The sequence below is a fragment of the Chenopodium album genome, chromosome 15 (assembly GCF_948465745.1).
Source record: "Chenopodium album chromosome 15, dcCheAlbu1.1, whole genome shotgun sequence".
Taxonomy (NCBI): Eukaryota; Viridiplantae; Streptophyta; class Magnoliopsida; order Caryophyllales; family Amaranthaceae; genus Chenopodium; species Chenopodium album.
In genome coordinates this window covers 28,929,817-28,957,272 of record NC_137848.1, presented here as the reverse complement: position 1 = coordinate 28,957,272, position 27,456 = coordinate 28,929,817, and the positions used below count along the sequence as shown (strand labels likewise).

The following is a 27,456-nucleotide window of genomic DNA, read 5'->3' as shown; positions in this document are numbered from 1 at the left end:
TAGGGGCCCAATGGTGCTAGGTGTGCATGGTTAGCTAGCTGCTGGCGCATAGCTAGCCTAGCTAGCAGCACCGGCCGCACGCTCACAAGCAGCAGTCCGCATTGGTGCGTGGCGTGCTGCGCGCATGTGCGTGTTTGGTGCGTACCACGCTAGCAGTGGCTAGCAGCTAGCAAAGTGCTAGCATGCCAGTAGCCAGCAGCCAGGCACGCATGCCTTGGCCAGCAGCCCGCAAGCGTGCGTGGCTTACTGGGCCAAGGGCAGCAGCAACCCATCGCTAGCTAGCACGCACGGGGCAGCATCCTAGCTTAGCACAAGGCCGCCATCTAGGCGCGCCTTATTGCCCAAGGCTAGGGTGCCATGTGGCGGGTTGTGAGGGCAGCTGAAATTGGAAAGCTTGGGGAGGAAGGCATGGTCCCCTCCCCTTGTGGTCCTTACCTAACCTTCCCTCCTATGAATGCCACTTGTTGATTAATTAGTTGTTGGCTATTTTCTTTTATTTTTGATTTAAAAATAAAAAGGGAAAATTGATTGTACCACTCTCCTACATTAATGGGAGAGTGGATTTCTCACTTAAGTTTCCCTATAAATATCCCACTTGGGAATTGGGAAAACTCACTTGAGTAAGAGCTCAATAAGGCATCTCAACTTGAGAGAAAACCTTTAAGCTCATTAATTACTCGAGTAGTGTTTTGGTCCGAAGTACGCTACAAGGGTAATTTAGTCTTTTCTCTAATCTTGTTATTTATGTCTTTTGGTTATATTAATTGTGAGTTTTTCCTTGGGCTTGGGTTTTATTTCCGCGGTGATTCGGACTCGTCGAAACCCAACAGCGGTATCGGAGTCTTGCTCATTTATTTTTACAACTAAAAATTTTCAAGGTGTTTTTATGGCTTTATTTTTCTGGTTTTATGTTACTAATTATATTAGTAGCTCGGTTTTCTTAATTTTAATCCCGTTTTATGAGATTTTTTTGCCTCGAACCCAGATTTTCGCCCAAAATAGTGAATTTTGGGTGGAAACAGCGTTCTGGAAAGTTTTGAACTCTTTTAGGACTGTGAAAAGGCCAAAATCCGACCAAAAATGCCTTTTTCGAGGGTTTTTTGTTTTTGACGAAAATTTTAAATCTTTTAACCTTGAATCTTAATGGCACATTTATGGTGATTATGTATTTGGTTCTTTCCTTAATTTTTCTGCATTTTTGGACCTCTTTAAGCATGGTTACTTTGTATTAATTAGTGCTTGAAAGATTGGTTAAATTTTTATATAATTGTAAATCCATCGCATTAAGTGGGAAAAATTTATTATTTGAGCCTTCTAAGTACTAAAGATCCAATTTTTAATTGTTTTAAGTGGTTGGAACTTTGAGTTACTAAATTCCATGAATTTTTGTTGAACCTTTTGATTTAATCATTTATTAAGTTGATTGGAATCATAAAGTTTCAATCTTGTGATAGAATTTTGATTTATCTTCATATTGGAACGGAGACGGGATACGGCTAAATCAAAATTCCAAAAAACGGGTACGGCTAAAAAAAATCACCAAAATATAAATCCATAAATTGTTTTTTTTTAAAAAAAAGTTATTCCATGCACTACAAATTAAAAGAAATAGAGCCAAAAAAAACAAAAAACTACCACACGATTTACACATTTTGTTTCTCATGCTGGTCAACTGGGTGCGCCAGTTCATAATGAGCGATTTTGTTGCTAGTTAAGAAAATTATGTGAATTTTTTAGCCTAATTTGATAATTGATTTAAATTTGCCTTTATTTTTAAGATGTCGATGTCGAATTCAAATAGCTCAAATACCGGCGATCATAAGTTCTTTCGGCAAATCACTCGTGATCGTAATTCTCTTGTCTACTGTTACAACCGAGTTGATGATTTGTGATACTTTTAAAGCTTAAGCCAATCTATTGAACTAGTGTAAATATGTTGAATCGGAATCTACTTGTCGAATTACATCTGAACTTAGAAAATAACTGATATTTTGGTATTTAAATAATAAAATATTGTTAGATTTTGCGGAATGGTTAACTAGCTGTCACTTTTATAGGAATGGTGAGTTTATTTCAATAAAAAAAACAGGGAGTATCAAAAGCTTATTTCAGATGAGCAATGATTGATGAGTTAAAAATTTGTATTAGTTTTTAGAATGGTATCTGCACAAAAACACCATAAAGGTTGAGACGACCGTTGTTATTTAGATTATGATATCTTTGATGGAGGGAACTAACTAACAGATTTTGTACCAGCTTTTGAATTACTATTCAATACAGCTGTGAATAATTTAATTTATTTAGTTTTCCCTCCTTTTATCTCATTGTAGACCACATTCAAATAGAAATAGAAAGATGATCAACTAGTCTATCATGCAAATGAAAGAGAAAAACGTCAATTTCAAATATACATGGTTTTATTATCTGTTATTCGTCAAACTTAATTGAAGTTCCCTTCCATTATTGTGTTATATTTGAATCAGGGTTGTTACATGAAATGCTTGGATCAACAAAGAAGGGGGACTCTTGGTCAACTTGGAAGGTATATTTGGATTACATTTGGTGTTGATAATCCTTTTCCTCTTTTTTATTTGATGATATAGCTCAAAAATTCTGAAATGGAAAATAAAGTTGTCCATTTAGTTGAGCAGACTACAGTATATATGGTCTCCACAAAAATTCTGTTAGTTTGTTGTTTTGTATTTATCTCTTTCCCTATCATTTGGGTGACTTATGGTTGGCGTTTTATGGGATCATAATTCATATCTGTCTGACCTGTGTACCTTATTTAGGTTCTTATCATGGACAGATTAACGGTTAAGATAATATCTTATGCTTGCAAAATGGCTGACATCACTGAAGCGAGAGTCCCATATAAGTAAATAAAACCCACTTATTCCTCTAAATTTTGGACCTATATAGCTAACCAAGCCCATGATGTTATTTGTGACCTTATGGAAACAGAAAACAAGGTGCTTACAGTAGTTAATTCATAGTGTTGTTACTATCCTGTTCCCAATAAATTTCTTGCTACCTTTAGTTTATTTTAATATTTTGTAGCTGTGCTGATTTTCAGGGGGTTTTTACAGTATTATTCCTTGAATTCTCTAGGGCCTGTGAGTCTCTCTAGAATCTTGTGCAAGGTATGAAATAAAGTATGCCCTCAATTTCATGTTTGTTTATAGCTCTTAGTGAGAGTGGTCAAGGATGTTGTAGATAGAATAGTTTAGGGAGGTGGGGTTTCATGTCTTTAATATTTGAAGACCATTTTGGAAATGAGAGCTAGATTTTATGGAGAATGCCTACCTTCTGCTAGCTGCATCATAATTCATTGTTAGGGACTATGATTGGGGTCTAGGGGCTGTTTAGTTAGCCTGATAGTGTTAATTTTCTGGGGGCTTTGGAAGCCATGGCCAAGGTTACTAGAGTAGATAAAAGGTAGTTTTAGTTAGGAATACTCAAGCTAAAAATTAATCCTTCATAGAATTGAGGGATTTATATCATGTAAAGGATGTCCGGAATAATTGTCTTATAATGGAGGAAAATGATGTTTACAAAATTGACTTGAATAACAAGACTTGGCATCAGAAATTGTCATTTATGGGACTCCTAGACCTAAATCGTGCTTTCATTTGTTTATAATGTCATCTTGTTTATAAGGGTGTCTTATCTTTAGTTGAAATTGTTTAAACTTTAAACAAAAATGTATTGTGCCTAAGAGAGGTGATGATGTGATGGACTCATGTTAAGATGATTGTTTTTGTTCTATAAGGTTAAAATGTAAATGACTTCTTATACATGTTTGTAATGATATTAGATTAAATAATGAAATGGGTGCCCTATAATAGTCTTTGATTTCTCTTTGCCCTTTTATTGATGGATAGTTTTTATGAGTTCAAATACTTGTGCGCAATGGATACTTTTTTTTAAATTGCTAGGAATTTTTATTAATGTTATCTGTTAATAATTTTTGTAAGTAGGCCCTACTTCATCATGTTGGGATTGAGGCTTTGTTGTAGTTGTTGTTGTTAGGCCCCACATCTGCACTTATCATAATTAACTCCCCTTAAATTTTTTAACTTTTCCTTCTCTCTGTAACTTCGATGCCCTCCATCAAAATTATTAAACTCTTACTCAAAACCCACCATCATTGGAAATTTAAGCAATCGTTAGTTTTTAGTGCTAGTCAAATAAAGATTTGTTAATCACGTAAAAGGTAGTCGATTTTCAAAAATAATAATTTTTAGTTCAAAGGTCGATAATTAGTTGGTAATTGCTCATAAAATTTCGTATCTTTAGAGTGTGAACACTAGATTCTTGTAGAAAAAATGAGGCTAGTTATGTGAGCGAAATATTGTGGTGGGTGCTGATTAGATTGGTAACATGTATTTCGATCTACAAATGGTTGGTTTTTATGGATATATGACCTAGTGATCTTTAGAAATAGGGTTTTATAAAATTCGGGCTTTTCAATTGGGGGAAATAGCTTCTTAAAGACCAGGTAAGGTGTAATTGGAAAAAGAATTGATTGTTCCTTACAATTTTGACTCAGTTCTACTCTACACTTTCTCTCGCTTTAGAACCTGAGTGGCTAGGCGTTGCACTGGATTGTGGTGTGCGCTTTTGTTTGCCTTTTGGAATGCGTTGCCCCTAGCAAGATCTAGGAGTTTGACCTCATTGTTACCGAGGATGTGCTTTTTTAACTAAATGAACTAGATATTAGATAAAGTTGAGATGGCGATCAGTTTGTTTGTAGAAGTGAAATTACTTTCCACACACAAAAGTGGCGCATACATGCAATGTGAAGTAGATTAAATTGAAAAGGAAAAAGGTTTTTTTTTTAAAAAAATAGAATTATTCCTCTTTTAAGCTCTCATAGTAATGATGCCACATAGATAAATGAAAACTATAATACTCATATTTGGATTTGGGTGTCGTGTCCGACATGGTGGTGGATCCTCTAGATTTAATAAATTTCATATAAGGCCACTCGGTTGTTGTGTCATGTCAAGGTGTCGAAGGACCCAACACGCCGTGAAAATGTGAAAAGACTGAAAATGTGAAAAGACTACCTCTTTTTCTTTTGGTTGCAACATTTTGAAGTTTGCACTTATCACGTTCTTCTATATGATCTTTTTTGTGGTATCATATGTTAGGTAACATAAATTTATGTGGATCTTGTTAGATTTGTATAGATATATATTTTCATAATATCAAACTTTTATATATTTTTAAATATCTATAATTAGAGATATAAAGATTTTAAGTAATGCATTGGCAAACATGAAGGTTAAAATGCTGCAATAAAAGAGAACGGAGGAACTATGTGACATGAATCAAATAATTCATGATGTAAGTTGGTTTTCCAATTTCGATTGATTACCCATAACGGCAAAACCTTGTTCTCGGCAAAGTTGTTAGATAGTGTATGTAAAGATTGATAGTATAATAGACTTGACAAAAATAGAATAAAATAGAGGTGAATAGAACAAAAGAGTGGACTTAAACGGATAATGAGTAAGAACATAAAAAATAAAAAAAAAATAAAAAAAAAGGAAAGAGAAAGAGAAAAAAAAAAAAAAAAAAAAAAAAGATTGATCTCTAACGTTATGAGATAGAGACTTATATTAAGAATATATACAATATAAGTGATCAAGGAATTAGAGAATATAAAATTAATGAAATTACATAGATTAAATAGTGTTTAGAGTAAAAATACCCCAACACGTGGCCAATCCAAAAGAGACATGTGGCCCTATCAAAGGGCAACACGTGTTCCTATAGGAAGATGGCACGTGTAAAAGCTCTACAAAAAGCGCCCTAAAAAAAGAGTAAAAGACCTTCTTACATCAGGAGGCCCAAATTCCGAGAAAGTCGGAAAAACGGCGCCCCATCAGGATATGCAGCACCTGCAATCAGAGCACGGAATTCTAGGGTAACAACCCTAAAGGGGCGCAATTAAGAGCTTCATCTTCTCTTTACTTTCTCTCTCTAGCTTTTCCGTTTCCGATCACTAACTTGATCGTTGGAGGCGAATAAACGAAATATTCTTTGTTTTGCAGATGTCTGAGCCCATCTATCTAAGAGCGCGACCAGTATCATGAGGGAATCACAAAAAACCCCGAACAAATAGGATTCGATGTTTAGGCAAAGTTGGTGTCAATGATAAACAAATCTAATCTCTTTGAACAGATATGAAGAAATAAAGAGGGATGGAAGAAGAGCCATCCATAGTAGATTTCCATAGATGAAGAATTTTTTATATAGTTGTAGATTATTTCTATGCTTACTAGGGGTCTTATGGATACCACTTTAACTAGTTTGAAACATTAAAGCTTCATTTCAACTCGAAAGCTAAAATGAGCTTGAACTTTGATTTTGAACTCAAAATAATCTTCGCATTCACCACCTATGCTTTTAATTTAATTTATTTATTTTTCTTCAAAAATTATTATATAGAACATTTACAGGATTACTTTATGTCAAAATAATGTACCAATAATTTAACCTTTAAAGGGGATGCCAAATAATACACTTGGAAACAATTGTAGGTTTAAAATTTGATTGACGGTAAACTTGCCATTTTTATGGCTTTTGTGTCTTTTTGTCGAATATATGGATTTATTATTCAAAAGGATGGAGATGTTGCGCATAGGATCACAGCAGGTTGGTTGAAGTGGAAGAGTGCAACGAGTTTTTTATGTGATCCCAGTGTGCCCCATAGATTATAGAGGAAATTCTACGACAATAAAGCCTACTTTGTTATATGGTAGAGAATGTTGAGCCGTAAAGCATTGCCATGTGAATAAGATGAATGTGGCGGAAATGCGTATGTTGCGATGGATATGTGGCCATACAAGAAAGGATCGATCAAGGAATGAGGTAATTAGGAAGAAAGTAGAGGTTACATTGATTGAATACAAGATGAGGGAGAATCGGTTAAGATGGTTTGGCCATGTAAGGAGACTAAGGCCCTGTTCTTTTGAGCTTTTGACAGAGAAGAGTAGAGCAAGAGTCAGCAGAGCAGAGCAGATTTCAGCAATGTAGAGCAGATTTCAGCAGAGCAAAGCAGATTGAAGCAAAGCAGAGCAGAGTAGATTTCATTATTATTACTACTATTATTACTATTATTAATATTATAGCATTATTATTATAATCATTAAATATTATTTTTAAATATTAATTATTATTATAATTATTATTATAATTATTATTATTATTATTAAATATTATTAAATTATTATTATTATTATTAAATATTAATTATTGTTAGTATAATTATTCAATATTAATTATTATTATTATTAAATATTAATTATTTATTATTATTATTAAATATTAATTATTATTATAATAATTCAATATTAAGTATTATTTTTAAGTACAGCAGAAAAGAGCAGAGCATAGCAGATTTCAGCACAGCAGAGCAGAGCAGCTCTAAAGAACGGGGCCTAAGTGATGCTCCGGTACGGAGGCTTGAAGAATGGAAAAATGTTGGGATTGCAAGAGGTAGGAGAAGACCTAAGAAAACTTGGAAGAAGGTGATTAAGAGTGACATGAGTGCTCTAGGGATGGAATAAAATATGATGTTGGATAGGATGTTGTGGAGGGAGAAAATTCACGTCAACGACGTGTCGTGATTATGTATATACTTTTAAAAATTTATCTTAGTATTTACCATTATTATTTTTATCCCAGTAGGTGTTTTATGAATAGTTTTGATTTCCTTTGCTAAAGTTTTCTCAAACCTTTATCGTTTTTTTACTCCAATGTTGTAACCATTCTTTCAAAAGTTTCTTGAATTTTTTTCTTGGTTCTCTTTTAAAACTTCCTAAATTTTTCTTGGATGCTCGTTCTTTTCTCACTTTACTCACCTTTTTTTTTCAAACTCTTTCATTTGATTATCTTGTTATGTCCCTTTCTTTATATCGTACAGTTCTTAATGATGATTCATGTTAGCCTACCTCAAATCATTTTGGCACCATCGCTTTGTTGTTGTTATTGTTGTTGTTGTTGCTGCTGAATCATATTATTTAATTATTTATTTTATTTGCCAAAACAGCGGTGGAAGACATATATAAAAGAAGGCAGCCATTACCCACAATGGATGTTATATATGTTATCCAGCCATCTAAGGAGAAGTAATGTTTCTGCTCTTTCATTACTGTTGTCTGTCATGTTGCTAATTTTTAAATTATGTATGTTCTATTCTTCTGTAATAGACTGGAAAGTCAGAATATAGAAATGAGGAAAATGAGAACTGGTGAAAAATGCTTGTTTTCCTCTAACGGCTTTATGGCTCTCTTTATATGCATATTCCAGCTTACTTCCCTCTCTCAGTCTCACCTCTGACAAACTTACTGACTTTTCCTCCAAACTACTTATAACCAACGAATATTGCCCACACCAATAGGTACCCCTTTCCCTTGGCTACAATGGCAGTCTATTACATCTTTCTACTTTTGTTGATTTCGTATGTTTATGGCTAGCTTATTATTGCAGTGACCTTCACTGATCAGTGGCACTATATACAGGCATTTTCTGACTTCCTCCAGGCTCTTAACTATGACAACTCCCCTGACCCCCTTTCCAAGTTAACTCTAACGAACTAATATTGTCAGACTAATAGTACCCCTACCCCTTGGCTAGTCTATTACATCTTTTGTTGTTTTCTATATATGTTCATGGCCAGTTTTTTATTGCAGTGGCTGTTAGTGAGCAAAAAACCTTAGTTTATTTTTCCATGCCATCAATGTAACTGCAAATTTTAAATATTCTCATACTCCCTTGTCCCTATTCTATGAGGTGATGACTTTTGACGGTTAGTTTAAATGTCATATTTGACATTATAAATCATAGTACTCTAAAGCTAGAGCTGGACACTGAACTAATATAAGAAAACGTTGTTCCTATGGACTTGGGTACAAAGAGAATCACAAAGAAAAAGGCCTAGAGTCCATGCTGGATGAGCTGAAGTATTAGAATTTAGGGGAGAAGTGTATGTCAATGATGTTGTTTTAGGCTTCAATAACCAGTGCAGTCTTGGTGGTTAGTTTGTGCATAAGGTCCCAAACACCTTACTTTTCAGCGTTGATGCTTAGTCAGGACCATCACATGATGTGTGTTTTCGTTTTTCTGTCATATTCTTAGCCCCATTTTTTCGAACCCTTATTTTGTGTTTCTTTCTTTTAAGAAAGAGGTCACGAATCTAGATGAATGCTTGAGACAAGCTGTTTTGCTATATGATTATTAGATGATATGCAAAAGTGCTTTCTCTTCACAGTTTGGAACTGATATATGTTTCTGTAGAATTCTTTCTTGTTAATGGAGTCTAAGAACAACATATTTTGATTTTTGGAATACAATGGACTGAATTAATTTGGCTTGCCCAAACTTCTGTTGGCTGCATTCAGATAATTATGTTAAGCTTGGGTATGGATCAAAAAAAATTATAGCTGGAGATGGGGATAGCATTAATAGGTGCTCATATTAAGTTGTGGACTCAGGGATTTAAATTTAAACTCATAGAATATGTAGTTCAAATATGATTAATGTTTATTGTAAGAAAGAACCTTTCCCCATAAAAAGGCCTCTTGCTAAAATAATTCGAAGGGAATGATAAGCAAAGATAGTAATATGCAGTATTAGAAAAATAATGGTGCTTTTGAAATTAGTTGTTAAACATAGTGGCACACATGAAATAAGTATATATCAGTGACATTTTTGAAAAATGAGATGCAAATGTGTTTTATCTCACCAACAAAAAAAATAAAAATAGAAAACCCTTGGGTGTTAGTTTGCATTTTTTTCTTATCATTCTTTGCCCCCTTTTCTCCATGATGCTATAAGTTCTTTTCATTATATTGTGTGTTAACACTTTATACAATAGAGTGGCATGTACATTCTTAACTTTTCCCTTTTTTTCCGATAATTTTCAGTGTTATCATGTTTTTGTCTGATATGGCTGGGAAAAAGCCTTTATACAAGAAGTAAGTTCCAATTCTTTTATAAATGTCATCTTTATATACACTTCTTTTGTTTTTTGTTTTATTGTGAACCTTGAACATAAATAATGTGATTTAGGTTCTTTTTTTTTTATCCATCTAATTTACTTTTTTGTTCCTTCTTTTTTGGGACTAGAGCTTTTGTTTTCTTTAGTTCACCTATTACTAGAGAACTGGTTGGTCTTATCAAGAAGGATGCTACAGTTTTGCCTCGAATAGGTGCATTGAGTGAGGTTGTCAAATGCTTATTGGATTGATTTTGATATAAAATGAATCTGGATTGATTTTATTTGATTTTATTGAGTGAGGTTGTCAATTTTGGGTATTGGATTGATTTTATTAGTTCTTGATTTACCTAAAAGATGTATAATTGCTTTTTTGTTATCAAATGCAGATGAATCTGGAGTATTTTTCTTTTGATAGACAGGTGAATAATGTTGAATCCTTATTTTACTTGTTTTTGTTTCTACTATATTTGTTACCGATACCTACATTAATCAGACAATTTTTATTAAATTTGATCTCTCTCTATCCCTCCATCTTACACTATTTATATAGGCCTAGGCAGCCCTTTTTTTGGGCCATCTTATAAGATTGTTTGGCTTCTTGTTCACTTAATTGTAGCCTAGCAAAATGGTTTTTAATATAAAACTCCGCAATATCTTTCTTCTTGCTAATAATTTGAGATAAATGTGATAAATACTTTTATCTATTTTCTTTAAAATCCGTTGGAATTGTAGTGACTAAGGACATGACCTCTCAACCTTGATTTTGTTGAACTTAAATTATTATTTTTATTAAACTAAAATTGTTTGTACTGAATTTAATTTTTTTTTTTTTATTGAACTTAAATTAATTGTACTCAATTTAAAATATTTTTACTTATCTTAGATTATAGTAAGCGTAGCTATAGAATTTGTGATTTAAATCTTAGAAAATTATGATTTTACAATTAATGTATGGCCTTATGGTTCGATTTACTTTTCTATCCAATTTTTCATATTTCTCTTAACCTAGTGAAAACCTTACAAGTTTAAAACATGCCTATAAAGTTATTTGTATACATATAATTTTTCAATATTGGCTTCACAACTATTTCTATCCATAATTAGGCTTAAAAAAATATAATATAAACGCATTCAATGAAATTTGAGTATGACGTGTTGATTATGCATGTTCGATTGATTTTACTATTCAATTTTGAAAACCCTTTTTGAATTTTTTTCCACTTTGGATTATCTTTTACACCAATACCTCTACTTACATACCCATTTTCATGACCACCTCCTTCTTTCCTTTTCCCCTTCTTTCCTACCTACCTTTCTTTTTTCTTCTTCCTTCCTAAACTGAACAAAGTCTCTAAACCTCTCATCCTCCATTAAGCTTCAAAGTAAACCTTATTAGATTTGGGATGAAGTTTGTCAGAAATCAATTTCTTGACATATGCATCGCATCCCCATATCTTTAGAAGAGACGACCTAGGAGGTTTCTTTGTCCATAACTCGTATGAAGTCAAACTTCATCCCAAATTGATTTATAGTTGAATCTTGTTTATGATAACTTTAATTGTTACTGATTCTGTATTACATATATGCTTTTTTTTTTCTTTTTTTACATCTGAAAAAGCATTATATTAATCACAAAACAAGTTACACACTAAAACATTAGGGGTAGGACCATACAATCTTTTTCTATTGGGGAACCAAATGCTTTCGGAGGAGCAGGATGCTCTTCTTTTAGAGCCACTCATCCTGCAAAATAAGGAGTTAGTAATACTCCTTGGAGTTTTACTTCTTTGACAAACAATTTTCCTTCTGACTCTGGAGCGGTGGGAGGAGGCATATATCTTCGACGTCTAAGAGGAGCACGTTTTGGGGTTCGTAGTAGACTTCAACTGCATGATGACGCATGAGTGACTATACCTATAGTCAGATCTTCTTGCATCAAGATTGGAGAGTTTTTTCACACCTATCATGCCCTTCAAAAGGGAGGTGACTAATCTCCATTGGTGTAGAAACTTCTTAAGTTTCAACACTTTCCTTCTTCTTTGGATGATCAAGTACTAGAATGCTAATAAAATTCTTCTGGGAAGAACAATAGTAGAGTAGTGTTCATCCCTTGCAAACCGCCCCATACATTGTCGGGGTGAGATGCAGATAGGAATCAATTCATTTAAACCGATAACTTGACCCTATAAGATTTGGGTTTTTTTTTTTTTTTTTTTTTTTTTTTTTTTTTTTTTTTTGCCTTCTGAAGGACTTCAGAACAAATTTGTTATCAATATTGTTAGGCCTTTCATCTTGATCAGAGGGGTTGACCTTACCTTCTAAATCCAAAGATTTTTTTCCACTTTGGATTATCTTTTACACCAATACCTCTACTTACATACCCATTTTCATGACCACCTCCTTCTTTCCTTTTCCCCTTCTTTCCTACCTACCTTTCTTTTTTCTTCTTCCTTCCTAAACTGAACAAAGTCTCTAAACCTCTCATCCTCTGTTGTAACCACAAGTGCATCATCAATAAAATTTTGAGACCAACCCAATCTAAAGGTCACCTTCTTGTGTTTTTGTTGAAACTTTTTGTATCAATCCTAATCCATGAAAGCTAAGTATGATTTGTTTAGCTCTAAAGATGCTACTGCTCTTCTAAAGTAAGCTTTTACATTTGAGTTGTCGTAACACAAAACCGCCCAGCACAATTGACTACCTTGTCAAAGTTCTTCTCTTTGACATAACATGCCTCCAAATTCAAATTAAGAGACACAGCAAGGCTCGAAAAAACTGATTTATCATCATCATTACAAACCAAAACAAAGGACAAGATCTTGAGTGCAAGAGTATTTTGCAATGGCTAAAACCATATTACTCTGTTTGTACAACTGGTTATCTTTTTAACTCCTGACAAATTTCAGAATACCAAAAGGATTCTCCAATTCCCAAACTATTTTCTCTAACTTATGAGAAGAGAAATCCTCCTCTTCAAGCCGAGCAAAACACAAATCCCCGCTAAGTTCCTCAAACACATCCATAGTACTTGAAATAAGAATAGAAAGATAAAGAACAACAATGGTAGCTAGGTATTTATTGCCATAAAAAGCAAATAATATGCTTCCATAAACTAAACAAAATAAGGGAACACAAGCCCTCAAACCTTGAACTAAAGAAATTAACAATACCGAACACTTCCCACGAGGTTAACAAGCCAAAGAACCTTCTGTAATTGACCAAACAAAAGAAGATACTTGCTGACGAAACGAGGTTGAAGCTTAATGGAGGTGGAGATCGTCGGTGTAAGGTCCACTTGGCTCTACTTCCTCTTCACCGCCGGTGGAACCGCAAGAGATTTAAAGAGGTAGGGAGCTCGACTACGACAAGGGACGAGAATCTGAATCAGGGAAGATTTTCCCACAAAATAAAGGAAAATTACGGGGATGCTCGTCCGAGAACCGGTCGCACCGCCGGAACTCCAACGAGACCCTAGGTTTCTGGCAGTAGCTTTGTTTTAGAGGAGGAGAGAGAACAGAGAGTTTGGAGGAGAGAGAAAAAGGTTGTATTTGGTGTGCCCTCTTTTTATTTATATATGTTCTTAATGGTTACTAAATTGGACTTATTTTTACTGAGTGTACTTTTTATTTAATTGAATATTATTTGAATAAGGTGAAGAAAAGAAAGCCAAATTTTTATAGATTATTATTTGAACTCATAGTTATTTTAGTTGAACTTAATAGTATGTCCCCATGTAAGAGGTTTGTTAAGGCTAAGTTACAATTATCCCGAAGAGCAAAGAATTTATTTGTATTCTTGTGGCTATGTGTCTAATAGGTAGCTTATTGCAACATAGGTTCAAAATTCCTATACTGTTGTTTTCGAACACACTAGCTCTTATTTGTTTTGACTGTTCTTCAATTTATGGATGTTGTCCCCTATTTTTGTCTCGTTTATTTAATAAAGCCTAATTATAGTTTGTAAAATTGTCTAGGGTTTTGTCACTGATAATGGAATGGCTATGGAGGAGCTCTTTGGTAATGACGAGAATCACCGTAAAGCTGACGCATGTTTAAGTATAATGGCTGCTCGAGCTGCTACAGCGTTTGCTTCTATGAGGGTATATACATCATCCTACCAATGATTTAGGATATTCTAAAAGGTTTTTAGCTCACTTTGTGTTGCCTTTAGGAGCTTCCTTTTGTTCGCTACCGTGCTGTCAAATCTCTTGATACCAACACAATAACCAACTATCGTGATTTAGTTCCTACAAAGCTAGCTGCTGGAATCTGGAATCACCTGACAAAATATAAGACAAACATTGCTAACTTTCCCCAGACAGAAACTTATGAGTTGCTTGTTCTAGATTGATCTGTTGATCAGGTATATAAGTTTGTTGCTTGATTTTATGCTAGATCCAATAATTGTTACTCTTTACCTGTTGAGTATATTTGCCACTCTATTTTTCAGATTGCTCCTGTCATACATGAGTGGACTTTTGATGCCATGTGCCATGACCTTCTATTTTTGGAAGGGAATAAGTATGTTTATGAGGTGTGTTGTAGGTATTAAATGTTCATAGTCCCCTTTTTTTAATTATACATTTTTTCTTCTACTTCATTGTTTTCATATTTATATTTATATATCTAAAGAGTAAATTGTTCAGGTTCCAAGCAAAATTGGAGGGCCTCCAATGAAAAAGGAGGTCCTTTTGGAGGAGCATGATCTTATCTGGAATGAGCTTCGACATCTACATATAGTTGATGTGCGTTCTATCCTTAATTTATTGTTCGATTAAGATGTGTGAATATATTTTTATCTTAATATGTGGTGTCAGGCTAGCGAACGACTACACGAGAAAATGACCAACTTTGTATCAAAGAACAAAGACGCGCAAATCCATCATAGTTCAAGGTTAGTTGTTGATCTTATGCCAGTGAGTCAAAAGAATCAACTGCCTTTTGTGAGATATTTATGCTAGCTTTCAAGTGGAAAGTCTCTTATAGTGGAAACATGCTTTCTTTGAGGGATGGGAGAAAGATTATTCATGTGAATACGTAGGACTGTGCTATTTGTGATTGTAGTTTAGTCGGATGGTTTATGATCTATAATTTGATTCTGATCTCCAAATTTTGGAAATTAGGGTGCAACTTTTTGGCATTTTGACACACTTTGTTTGGATAGCAAGATCTAAAGGAAAGGAAGGGGATGGGAAAGATAGGAAAGGGGAGGGTGGAGTTCATTTTCCTTCCAATTCTCTTCAATTTTGGGGAGATGGTGTTCAAATAGATTCTTCCCTTTCCCTCCCCTTCTTTTCCCTACCTTATCCAAACAAGGAAACTTGTTACCCTCTCTTTCCCTTCCTTTCCTTTCTCTCCATTTCCTATGATCCAAAAACAGTTTTAAGAGAAAGTGGATACAAAAAGCACAATTTTGAGCTTGTGTAGTAAAAAATATATATGTTTTTGAATATTTGTTGTTTATTTTTAAGGCTTTCTAATTGAAATTTCACAGTTGTGCCATTGACTATTGTTTTTGAATCTCTTTGGATACGGCTAGGCTTTGAAGTTCACCATAATGATAAGGAAGTGAGGGGTGAAAAATAGATATTGATTTAACCTTGAACATTGTTCTGTTGGCTCATATTATTAACATATAAGCTTACATCTATTTTTATCTACTTTGGGGTTGGGCAAAGCTGCATTTGGGTATATAGGTAATCGTTGAGCTACTTTCAGTCTTTTTCTAAGACTTTTTTTTTTGCAATGTGTATCTTACCCTTGAGCTTGAATCATTTTTCAGAGAAAGTGGTGAATTATCAACACGTGAGTTGCAAAGGATGGTTCAAGCTTTGCCCCAATATAGTGAACAAATTGACAAGCTTTCTCTGCATGTTGAGGTTAGTTTCCAGATGAGCAAGCACCAAGCTTTTTGTGGCTTCTTTTATGGTCACCTTTATAATTACTGAGTTTTTGGAAAATCAAAGAATGTTCTTTATTTCCTTTCGATCTTTAATTTAGAACAGAACATTTAATTTGTGTTCAGCTAAACTTAAAAAATAGTTAGAATACCTGTTGGTCAAAATCTAAAACAGAAGCATTGTTAGTAAAAAAACATTTAAAAACAAAAGTGTCATAAACATTATATTGTAATTCCATGACATGCTAATCTAAATGTTCAGCCAGGATGCACTTTATGATAAACATGATAGTTTAACTAAGCATATACTTTCTACTGCCAAATTGCACTACAAATAGCCAACCTGAAAGAGTGGCATATATCATAACAAAAAATTAGTACAACCTACAAGCATCCATGTTAACAGCAACAATTTCAGATTAAGCGAAAAAGCTATTTCTATACATTATTAAAGCAAAGTTGACAGTTTGCACAATACGACAAGCTGAAGCAAAAAAAAAAAAAAAAAAAAAAAAAAAAAAAAAAAAAAACATCTAAGGCAACAAAGGCTGAAATAATATAGCGGCAAGTCTGAAGTTAAGCACACGTTGATTCGCAAGACTTAGAGACGGCTGCCTGAGTTCCTATGTCTCAGGAAGATTTGGTTGTGCTGAGCTGGAATCAATGGGGTCACCAGTACCAGCTGAGGACGAGGCAACTTGAGCAGAAGTCATCTCAACTTCTTTCTTCTTTTGAGCTTCGGCCTGTTTCTTCTTCTCAGCAGCTTCAGCCGCCATCTTCGCTAATTTGGCATCCCAGCGAGCTAAGAATTCGCTTTTAGCTGGATGGGCATTATCCAAATAGTATTTATCGCCAATCCATGCCCATTCCTCAGCCTGGTCCCAATTTATCTTTGGGTTGACATGAATAGCAAGGCGCCGAGCAACCTGGTAACCAATGTTGTAGCCCGACTCGTATTCTTCCTGAGTATAAATTTTGACCTTCAGCTCTTCCTTAGCATCAGCAAGCTGCTTCTTAGTTGCATCGAGCTGGAGCTGAACCTTGGCAGTCTCGTCCGTCTGATTCTTCAATTGATTCCAAACAAGATTTGTTGCAGTCTGAGCCTAGACAATTCTGTCTCTTTCTCTTTCAGCTTATCTTCCAGCTTTTGCACCTTCTTATCTTTGGCTTCACCAGCAAGCTGAATCTCTGAAAGTTGGTTATCTTTGTTTGCAACAGCCTGATTCACACGAGATGTATCATCCTCCAGCATCTTGATTCTTTGATTTTAGAGTGAAGTGGAAAATCAGCTTGGCAAGAAAATCAAAGCCCTTCGATCGAATCGAGGTGGTGAATACTTAAGCCAAGAATTCGATGACCATCTGAAAGATCATGGCATACTTTCATAACTGACACCTCCAGGAACTCCACAATGGAACGGAGTATCCGAATGGAGAAATCGAACCTTGTTAGACATGGTACGATCAACCATGGGTCTTAGTGATCTTCCTATCTCTTTCTGGGGACATGCACTTTTAATTGTGGCACTAACACTGAACCGTGCTCCATCGAAAGCTGTTGAAAAGACTTCATACGAGTTATGGACAAAGAAACCTCCTAGGTTGTCTCTTCTAAAGATATGGGGATGCGAAGCATATGTCAAGAAATTGATTTCTGACAAACTTCATCCCAAATCTAATAAGGTTTACTTTGTGAGCTACCCAAAAGAAACCAAAGGGTATTACTTCTACAACAAATCGGAGAACAAAGTGTTTGTTGCTCGCGATGGTGTCTTTTTGGAGAAGGAACACTTTTCCAAAATGATAAGTGGGAGGAAAATCGAACTTGACGAAGTTCGTGAGGATGAGCAACAAAATCAGAATGACGGTCAAAGTTCTCAAACAGCATCTGTTGACAAAAGTCAAAGTGATCAAAATATGCAAATTCGAACCGACAATGCAAATGCTCAGTCCATTACCCTACGTAGGTCTCAAAGGCCGAGATCTCAACCTGATAGATATCTTGGTTTAGTATTAACCGAGAATCAGGACATCCTGATCATGGGTGGAGATGAACCGGCAACCTACAAGCAAGCGATGGCAAGCACCGACTCTGCTAAATGGCAAGAAGCCATGAGATTTGAAATGGATTCCATGTTTGAAAATCAAGTCTGGGACTTGGTTGACTTACCCGAAGGTTACACACCTATCGGATGTAAGTGGATTTTTTAGTTGAAAACCGACAAAGATGGAAATGTATTCATTTACAGAGCTAGATTGGTAGTAAAAGGTTATAGACAAGTTCATGGTATTGATTACGATGAAACCTTTTCTCCAGTCGCAATGCTTAAATCCGTTCGGATCCTCCTAGCGATTGCTGCATATTACAACTATGAAATATGGCAGATGGACGTCAAAACCGCCTTCCTAAATGGTATTTTGGGAGAAATTGTGTATATGACACAGCCTGAAGGTTTTGTCGACCAAAAAAACGCTGGAAAGGTATGCAAGCTTAAGAAGTCCATTTATGGATTAAAGCAAGCAAGCAGAAGTTGGAATCTGTGATTCGATGAAGCCATCAGTAAGTTTGGTTTTATCAAGAATCCAGATGAATCTTGTGTTTACAAGAAGGTCAGTGGGAGTGACATCGCCTTCCTAGTCTTATATGTCGATGACATATTACTCATTGGAAACAGTATTCCGTTATTAGAGTTTATAAAGGCTTGGCTCGGAAAATGTTTTTCAATGAAAGACTTGGGAGAGGCTCAGTACATACTAGGCATCAAGATCTATAGGGATAGATCGAAAAGGATAATAGGATTGAGTCAAAGTACTCATATTGATAAGGTACTAACTCGATTTGGCATGGAAGGAGCCAAGAGAGGCCACCTACCCATGTCGCATGGCATAACCCTAAGCAAGAATCAGTGTCCAAAGACACCTGATGAGCGAGAAAGGATGAATCAGATTCCATATGCTTCGCTTATTGGATCGATCATGTATGCCATGATATGTACTAGGCCAGATGTATCGTATGCCTTGAGCATTATGAGCCGATACCAATCAGACCCAGGAGAGGCGCATTGGACTGCGACCAAGAATATCCTAAAGTACCTGAAAAGGAACAAGGATAAATTCCTGGTCTATGGTGGCAGAGATGAATTAGTTGTTGAGGGTTATACCGACGCAAGCTTCCAGACAGACAAAGACGACTTCAAGTCACAGTCTGGGTACATATTATGTCTCAATGGAGGAGCGTTTAGTTGGAAGAGTGCTAAGCAAAGCACAATTGCAAATTCTACAACTGAAGCCGAATAATTAGCAACATCTGAGGCAGCTAAGGAGGCAGTTTGGATTCGCAAGTTCATTGGTGAACTTGGTGTTGTACCCTCCATCGAGGGACCAATAGACCTCTATTGTGACAACAATGGAGCTATTGCTCAAGCCGGAGAGCCAAGAGAATATCAGAAGGTCAAACATGTCAAGCAGCGGTTTCACATGATTCGGGAATGGAAATCAGAAGGTGAAATCAGAATTAGTAAAGTTGGAACGGATGACAATGTAGCCGATCCACTAACTAAACCTTTGCCTCAAGTGAAGCACAACAAGCACGTTGAGGCAATGGGAATCAGGCACATTGGAGATTGGCTTTGATTTCCTTATTTTAGTGTTTTAATTAATTTTGGACAATTTTAATGTAAAGCACTATGATGAACCATTCAGTTTTGGAGTAAATAAATTTTTCATGCGATTTAAATCACTCCATTGGCTATTTAATTGTGGTTTAGAATTAAATAATGAGTCCATTCGATTCTTGGAATATTCAAAATAGGGTATCAAGACCAGTCTTGGTAAGGAAACACCTAGTAAGTGAACATTGAATATTATAATAAAAAATTATCCCTAATCAAGGTCATTTAAACGATGGACGATTAATGACCATTTGAGATTAGTGTGTAGTGTGATTTATAGCACCGTTTCTTGTGCTACAAGGACATGATCGTCATGAATCATTTGCACAGGTATTGTTTTAGAACCATACTGGATCGACCTATGAGAATACTTTAAGAGATTAAAAAACGTCATAAGTATACTTCTCATTATTGCTATCGGAAACTTTTTCCTCGACCATGAGTATTGTGAGCTTTCTTATTTGAGTACTAGTCCGCTTTGATGATTGTCAAACGTCTGCCGTAACAGGGGATTATAACGGCATCCCTCGGGCGGCTAGGTCCTCTCAGTAAGAGAAGCTACATTACAAGACTAGAAATATCCTCCTATCAAATATAGGGAAAGATGTCTTTGTTGTTTACAAGGTCTCTCGTAGAGCGAGACTGTAAAATGCATGGCCCGTGCTCGGATGGATTTTAGAAATCATATGTTTATTGACAATCGGACTCGGAATCGAGAAACACTTCTAGACGTAATAAGGATGACAAATTAATCTTACCTTATAGTTCATGAAGAGGCATTAAGTGACATAGGAAAAGGGCTATACACTAAAAGCACACTTGTCCGGAAGGACAAGTGGGAGATTGAAAGGAATAGTGTCCTTCGAACAAGTGTATTATTCCGATAGGGGGTTCGGAATTATTAGAAAACTAATTTTTCAGTGAGGTCAAGTGATCGGAATGCCTGGGTGGAGGCCGCTTCCGATCAGTAATAGTAATGCATAATTAATATTACAGCTTAATCTTGACTGAACCCTTTAGGTCACACCCAAGCAACTAACGAGCCGAAGCGACGAATTAATTAATAAGTCGACCGAGTAATTAATATTTAGACGTCGGAAATTCGAGCTTGGAGCGTCCAAACCGAGCGTCGGAAGTCGAGTCGAAAATAGTAAAAGACGAGACGTGAAAATAATAATAAATCAACAAAGACCAAAATACCCCTAGCATTGGAATGCCCCAAGAATACCGAGTGCTAGGGGCATATGGCCTAGCATGCGCACCAAGCCGAGCCTAGGCTGGCTGGTGCATTCTAGCGCACCAATGCTAGCATCACATTGTTGGGCGCTGCCTTGTGCGTGCATTGGCTAGCAGCCATGTCGCAGCAGCAAGTCGCAGCAGCTAGCAAGCTAAGCGCGCCAGCCCGCAGCAGCTAGCAGCAGCGTGGCTGGGCCATTGCGTGCTGCCTAGCAAGCTGAGCTTTGGCCTAGCAGCCCGTAAGCAATGCGTGGCTTGCTAGGCCGTGGCAGCTGGTAGCCCGCACCAATGTGCGAGGCATGCTGGCAGGCAGCAGCTAGTAGCCCGCACATTGTGTGCGGCGTGCTGGCAGCTAGCGTCGGCCAAGCAGCCCGCACTTGGTGCGTGGGCCTGCTGAGCCGTAGCACATGGCAGCCCACCTTGGGTGCCCTGGTGCCCAAGTGTGGGTGCCATGTGGCGCAAAAAAATGGGAGTTGGGGTATTGAGGTGGCTGGTTTTGGGAGAGGGAGTGGGGAGCAAGTTTGGTCCCCCCACTTGTTGATTTATTACTAGTTTGATTATTAATTTTATTTTAGCTTTTAAATAAAATGGGAAAAACAAATTCTCCCACATTGATGGGAGAGCTTTTTACACTCATGATTTTCCCTATAAATACCCAAGTTGGGGTATTGGATAAATCACTTGAGTAAGAGTTTAAAAAGGCATCACTAGTAGTGAAAACCTTTGAACTCAAGAGTTGAAAAAGGCATCACCTTTAAGAAAACCTTTGAACTCAATTACTCGGGTTTCGGTCGGGCCTTGCTAACTCCAAGGCATTGGACCTAGTCGATGTTCGAGTTGTGGGTGGACTTCCGTTGGAGGTCGTCGTATTTTCGAGGCTAGCTTTCGAAGTAAGTGCCCATCGAGGTCGGGTGAAGCACGCGTCAAAGGTATAATTATTATCTTAATCTTGTCATTAAGTTAATTATATTTATAGTTTTATTTATTGCGAGTGCGGTCTTGGTTTTGGGTTTGTTTCCGCGGTGAGTCGGACTCACCAAACCCCAACAACTTATATGCCCTCTTCATCAGCGGATGGCTCCTTCGGCACCTTACATTTTTCGAAAATGGGATTTGGCTCTATCCCAACAGTTCCCCTACCTCAGCGCGCTAAGCTTGTCCTGGATGAGTGGCGCCCTCATGCCTTCGCCTATTTTAGCGATCCTACTAACGCTTCTGAGTTGGACAGGTTGATGTTTTGGACGTACGGAGCTGCTGCTGGGGCTCCTGAAGTTTCTGATAGGGTGTCGGACCCTTTCCTTGATAGCCAAAGACTTTTGATGCAGGTGACTCTTTCAGATTTTCTTTTTTAGACTTGCTTTTATCGTTTTCATTTCAATTTTTTCACTTTCCTTGCTTTTCGCAGCTATTACAGAACCATTTAGTAGCCACTGCCATGCGTGATGAGCTAGAGGCTAAGCAGGAAGCAGTTGATAAAATGAAAGCTGAAGCTGAAGCTACAAAAAAGATGATGAATGAGGCCTTTAATATTTTTTGTAAAGAGATAGAGAAGGATGTCCAGCCAGCCCCAAATGAAGGAGAAAACCAGCTCAATAAGTACGGATTAGTGGACATTCCAATTCTCCGAGCTAAAATTGAAGGAAAGATTGAGGCTGAGGTGACCTCTCGGATGGCTGCCCAAGAAGAAAAACTTGAGCAGAAAATTAAAATTTTGGAGGCAGATTTGGCACGTCTGGACAAGACTGTTGCAAGTAAGGATGATCAACTTTCACATGCTCAGCTTGCTGCTGAAGCCAAGGACAAGAAGCTGCAAGATTTGGAAAATCAGCTAAAAGAAAAAGAGATAGAACTGTCTCAAGCTGCAACTGCAGTAAGCTTTGTCCAACATCAATTGAAGAATCTAAGGGACGAAGCTGCTAAGATTCATCCCCAGCTCGATGAAGCAAAAACGCAGCTTGCTGATGCTCAGCAAAAGCTACAGGTCAAAATTTATACTCAGGAGGAATACAACCAAGGTTATAACACTGGCTACCAAGTGGCTCGGCGCCTTGCTTTTCATGTCAACCCTGAGATAAATTAGGACCAAGCTAAGGAATGGGCCATGGCAGAAGATGATTACTATATAAGGATTGCCCATCCAGCTGAGAGTGAATTTTTGGTCCGCTGGGATGCAAAGTTGGCTAAAAGGAAGGCTGAAGTTGCTGAGAAGGAGAGAGAAACTGAGGCCCAGAAAAAGAAAGAGGCTGAGAAAGCTCCAGCTGAAGCTACCTCGTCCTCAGTTGACACAGAGGACCCCATTGTGTCTAGCTCAGCACAAACGGATCTTCCTAAAGAATAGGAACTCGGACAGCCGTCCTCAGAGTCTTGCGGATCAACGTGCACTTAACTTTAGACTTGCCGCAATCTCACTTCAGCGTTTTGTTGCTTTGGATGTTTTTTTTTCAGCTTGCCTCACTAAACAAACTTTTAGCCTTGTTTTTGCTTATGGGTATACTTTGTTCAACGGCTGTAATTTCCGCTTGTGGGCGGCTGCCAACATTATTTATGTGTTCTAAAACAGTTAATTTATTTGCAGATCGAAATCTGAGCACACTTTTCACGCATCTACTATTATTCACTCAATTGCCTTACTTTAAACTTTGATCATTTAGCTTTCCTGCTTTTTCAAAAAAAATTTACAAAAATATGAGCTTGTTGCATCACTCCCTCCTTTCTCAGCTTCCTACTTTCCTCTTTGGCTCTCTCCTCTCTCGGCTTCCTACTTTCCTCTTTGGCTCTCTCCTCTCTCAGCTTTTTCTATCTTGCAAGAGCTTGCACCTCGATATACTTTGTGCATGTACTCTTATTGCCCCCCAAAAATCTGAAAAAGCTATATTCAACTTTCTAAAATAATAGCATGTACAATATTTTTAATACCTGTGCAAATTTTCTATATGTTTGTCTATCCAAGAGAATGAATAGCTGAGACACAATGCTAATTTAAAGCACACTCTAATTTGTGCTAAGCATACATGTATATATAATTAACTTTTGAAAACTTTTAGCCATTGTGGCAATATGGGCCTTGATCTCCTCTATTCTTTACTGAAACCAATATTATCAAGATCTAAAATCCAAACATTCATATTTTTATAAATCAGCAACATCTCAAAAGATTTTCAAAATAACAATCAAAAACTAAAATTGAAACCACACTATTTACTACCAACATCAAAAACATTACAGCCAAATTTCATGATCAAATCATTAACATCATCCTCATCGGAATCTTTTTCTGTGTATTATCACCAAAACCAGTAGCCAATCACTGCATTGTTCTCTACTTTCTTGTCTTCAACAATGTCAATTTTCACGTCTTCCTTATCTGTACCATCACCTTCACCCTTAACGGCATCCGCATCATCTTCACCAAATTCTGTCTTCAACATTTTGGTGTGCTCTGACTGCACTATAGGCACAAACTCATCAACTTGCCTTGCAACATTCTTTCGAACTCTTTTTCCTTCACCAAAACTCCTGATTTCCAAAATCTCATTTGATAGCTTATATAATTTCCTCTTTAACTTAGTAATCCTCTTACCTACATCAGAATGAATGGTCATTGCATCAGATAATTTTCCTTGTAAGTTAGCTTCCCTAAGCTCTAGAACTCGAATTCTAGCTTCAATATCATGTTTCTGCACTGCTTTTAGAAGCCTCGCCTTTAAAGCCAGCAATTTTCCTCATTCTGACAGATTCTTCGTCGGTATCACTGTTAATTGGAGTTGGAGAATCAGAAGTGCTGCCGATTCTAAGCCTCTTGGCCTTACTCCTATTCTTTGCAGTCTCATCACACCTTGCTATATGTGCATCTATATCTTCCATATCCTTGGTCAATTCTTGAAGCTTCTTTGTCGCAGTTTGACGAGCTTCACAGGCTGCAAAAAACTGACCACGTAAGTTATCTTTTCTCCATACTAAGAAATTCCGATACCATGCTGAAAAGGGAGTATTTTCATCATCTCCGGCCATAGTAATTTTTAGGTTTTGAAGTTTGAACGAGTGTGAAAATAGTGAAACAAAAAACTCTTCCAATTTTCTAAAGAAATACAGAAAACTTATGGGGAGATGTATAATAACTTTCAACTTCTACCTTTTTAATCAAAATTAAGCCGTCAGTTTCCTTTTCATGTCTTTTCGAATTTCTGTCATAATTGCAGAATAAGAAGAGATGCACAGTTTTACACAACACACATTGTACGAAGACATCCTCCGGGTTGGGAAATCTAATTATATACTTTTTGTTACATATAAATAGTACGAGTACATATGAATATTTTACTCCGAAAACAAAGGAACTAAAAAATGGCCTAATCCTCTAGGAAATTTACAACTCTTACAATGTATGGCCAAAACAAGACTAACACTTGGACCTTCTTAACTACATTTTCATAAAAATAGTTTCAATAGTTGAAAACAATTTTCATTTAATTTTTAAAATACATCAACATATTTTTATTTAAAATAAAAAAGACTAAATTTCCTTAATTTGATACCGTTACAATATCCCTATTTACATAATTAACACACACATTGTAAATTTATGCTACATAATAAACTGACAAGAATACACAATAATTATACTACGCATTATAAATTATTGCTACATATAATAATAACATTATTTATTTATATAATGCAACAAACACTATTTCAAAATACAACAACTAAAGTACACATTAACGTTAAACGTCAAACTATACTTTCCCGATTTACCATACGAAGCGCGCGCATCACGCGCTCGAAGGCTCGATAACTAGTAAGGAAAAAAATCGCTTGGACAAATCTCAATTACAAATACTTCGTATTATAGTAGACTAGTAGTCACGTGAGAGGGGGGTTAAATTTATTTTTTTTTAAAAAGTCGCCGAAATGTGATGGAATCTCCGGCATCGAAAATAGTTTATGTCATTTACCGTACCCAACCCGCAAAGTTTGTGTTGTTTATTGCTCCACTTAAAATTCGTGCTATTGAGCGCACCCAAGCAATAGTTTGTACTATTCTAACCAATTTTGCCTAAAAATAATTGAAAGTTGAAATTAATTTCGGCGGATGAGGTAAGGTTGAGATTAATCACCGTAATATTTCCTTTAAGTAAGGGTAGGGGGATGAAATTGAGTTGATTCTATGATAATTGAAGTCATCTATAGATCAATCATGTTGTTAGCAATGTGAATTGGTTAACCTTGACACCTTATTTCAGGATTTCAGTTTAATATGGGAATATTTTCCAATATGTGCATCAGTGGCTTTTTTTTTTTAATTATTTTTTGGGAAATTCTACATTATACCCCTTTACTTTTCCGTTTTTTACTTTGTGCCCCATCTTTTTAAAAGTCACACAAAGTAACCTCAAGTTTAATTAATAACCATACAGTGGCCTTGCTGTTATCTTACCGTTAACAAATTTGTTTTATTATTTTAATCACCGTTAGTGGAGCACACTCTTCACTAATTAATCTTTTTCATCGATTTACGTGTTGGAAAATGTTACGTTAAAGGTTTTGGGGGTAATTTTGGCCCTTATGGGCTTATGGGTCTAAATTGGGCTCAAATTTGACAAAAAAATAACATAAATGTCTCGTTTTACGTAATAAAATGTCTTGATTTGCGTGTCATTTTTTTTAAGCAGTGGAAATTGTTTAGGTAAGGTATCGAGGTTTGTTTAATAGTTCCAAATTAAGTTCGAAATTAGCAAAATAAAAAAAATGTAATATCCAATGTCTCATTTGGCGTGTTAAGAAATAACGCAATTGACACGTAAAGACGATTGCATTATTTATATTGATTTAAGCTCAATTTGATACCTAAAATACTCTTGTTGGCGGCTACCTACTTTTCTTTGTCCCTAATCGTATATGTCAATTTTCACTTCATATGAGTGCCAAGCATATTCACAACATGCTTAACGTAAGTGCGCTTCGAATGACGCCTACAATTTGGCGACTCCACTTGGGATGATTTTTGGTTATTTATCGATTTGAGTGATTGGTATTTAATTGAGATGAGTGGATGAGACTTGAAAGATTCTTGAATTGTGTTCCTGCGATTTAATTTGCATTGTCACATATGCATATTAGCTTACCTATTTTGACATAATAGTACGCGTTCTACGTATGTGGCTAGCTCGGGGGATTTAAGCTCTATCGACCTGAAAATGCTCATGGCAATAAGGGTTCATCTGAGTTTTTAAATAACGCAATTTTGGTCCGTCGGAAATCACCCTATTTCTAGTAGTGTTAATCACGAACTTGCGGAGCCGACCGTTGGCATACACCCTCAAGGGAGGCCACCTTACTAACGCGTCTAATTTCTCAACCATGGTACTCTTTGACACCTAAATAAGCTTGACTATAGTGGAACATAGAACTTGACTTTAGGCTGCAAACTCATTATATTGCATCATGTTGTAACTACTTGACTACTTGCATCTATTACTTTTGCATATATGTGCATAGCTTGTTTGGGATAAAATAACCCTTTATGTAGGCTTGTCTTTGTAACTAAAGTTTTAACATACTAACCAAAGACTTGTTTCTCTTATTAACCCTCTTATTTTTTATTAAGTCGAGTCATAGTTCTTTTCTTTTACTAAAATGG

General features: G+C 36.3%; 1 pseudogene; it reads left to right on the top strand.

The window, feature by feature from the left end:
* Positions 1-1,778: 1,778 nt before the first annotated feature.
* Positions 1,779-15,959, top strand: LOC145581031 (SNARE-interacting protein KEULE-like; annotated as a pseudogene).
* The last annotated feature ends 11,497 nt before the right edge of the window (positions 15,960-27,456 follow it).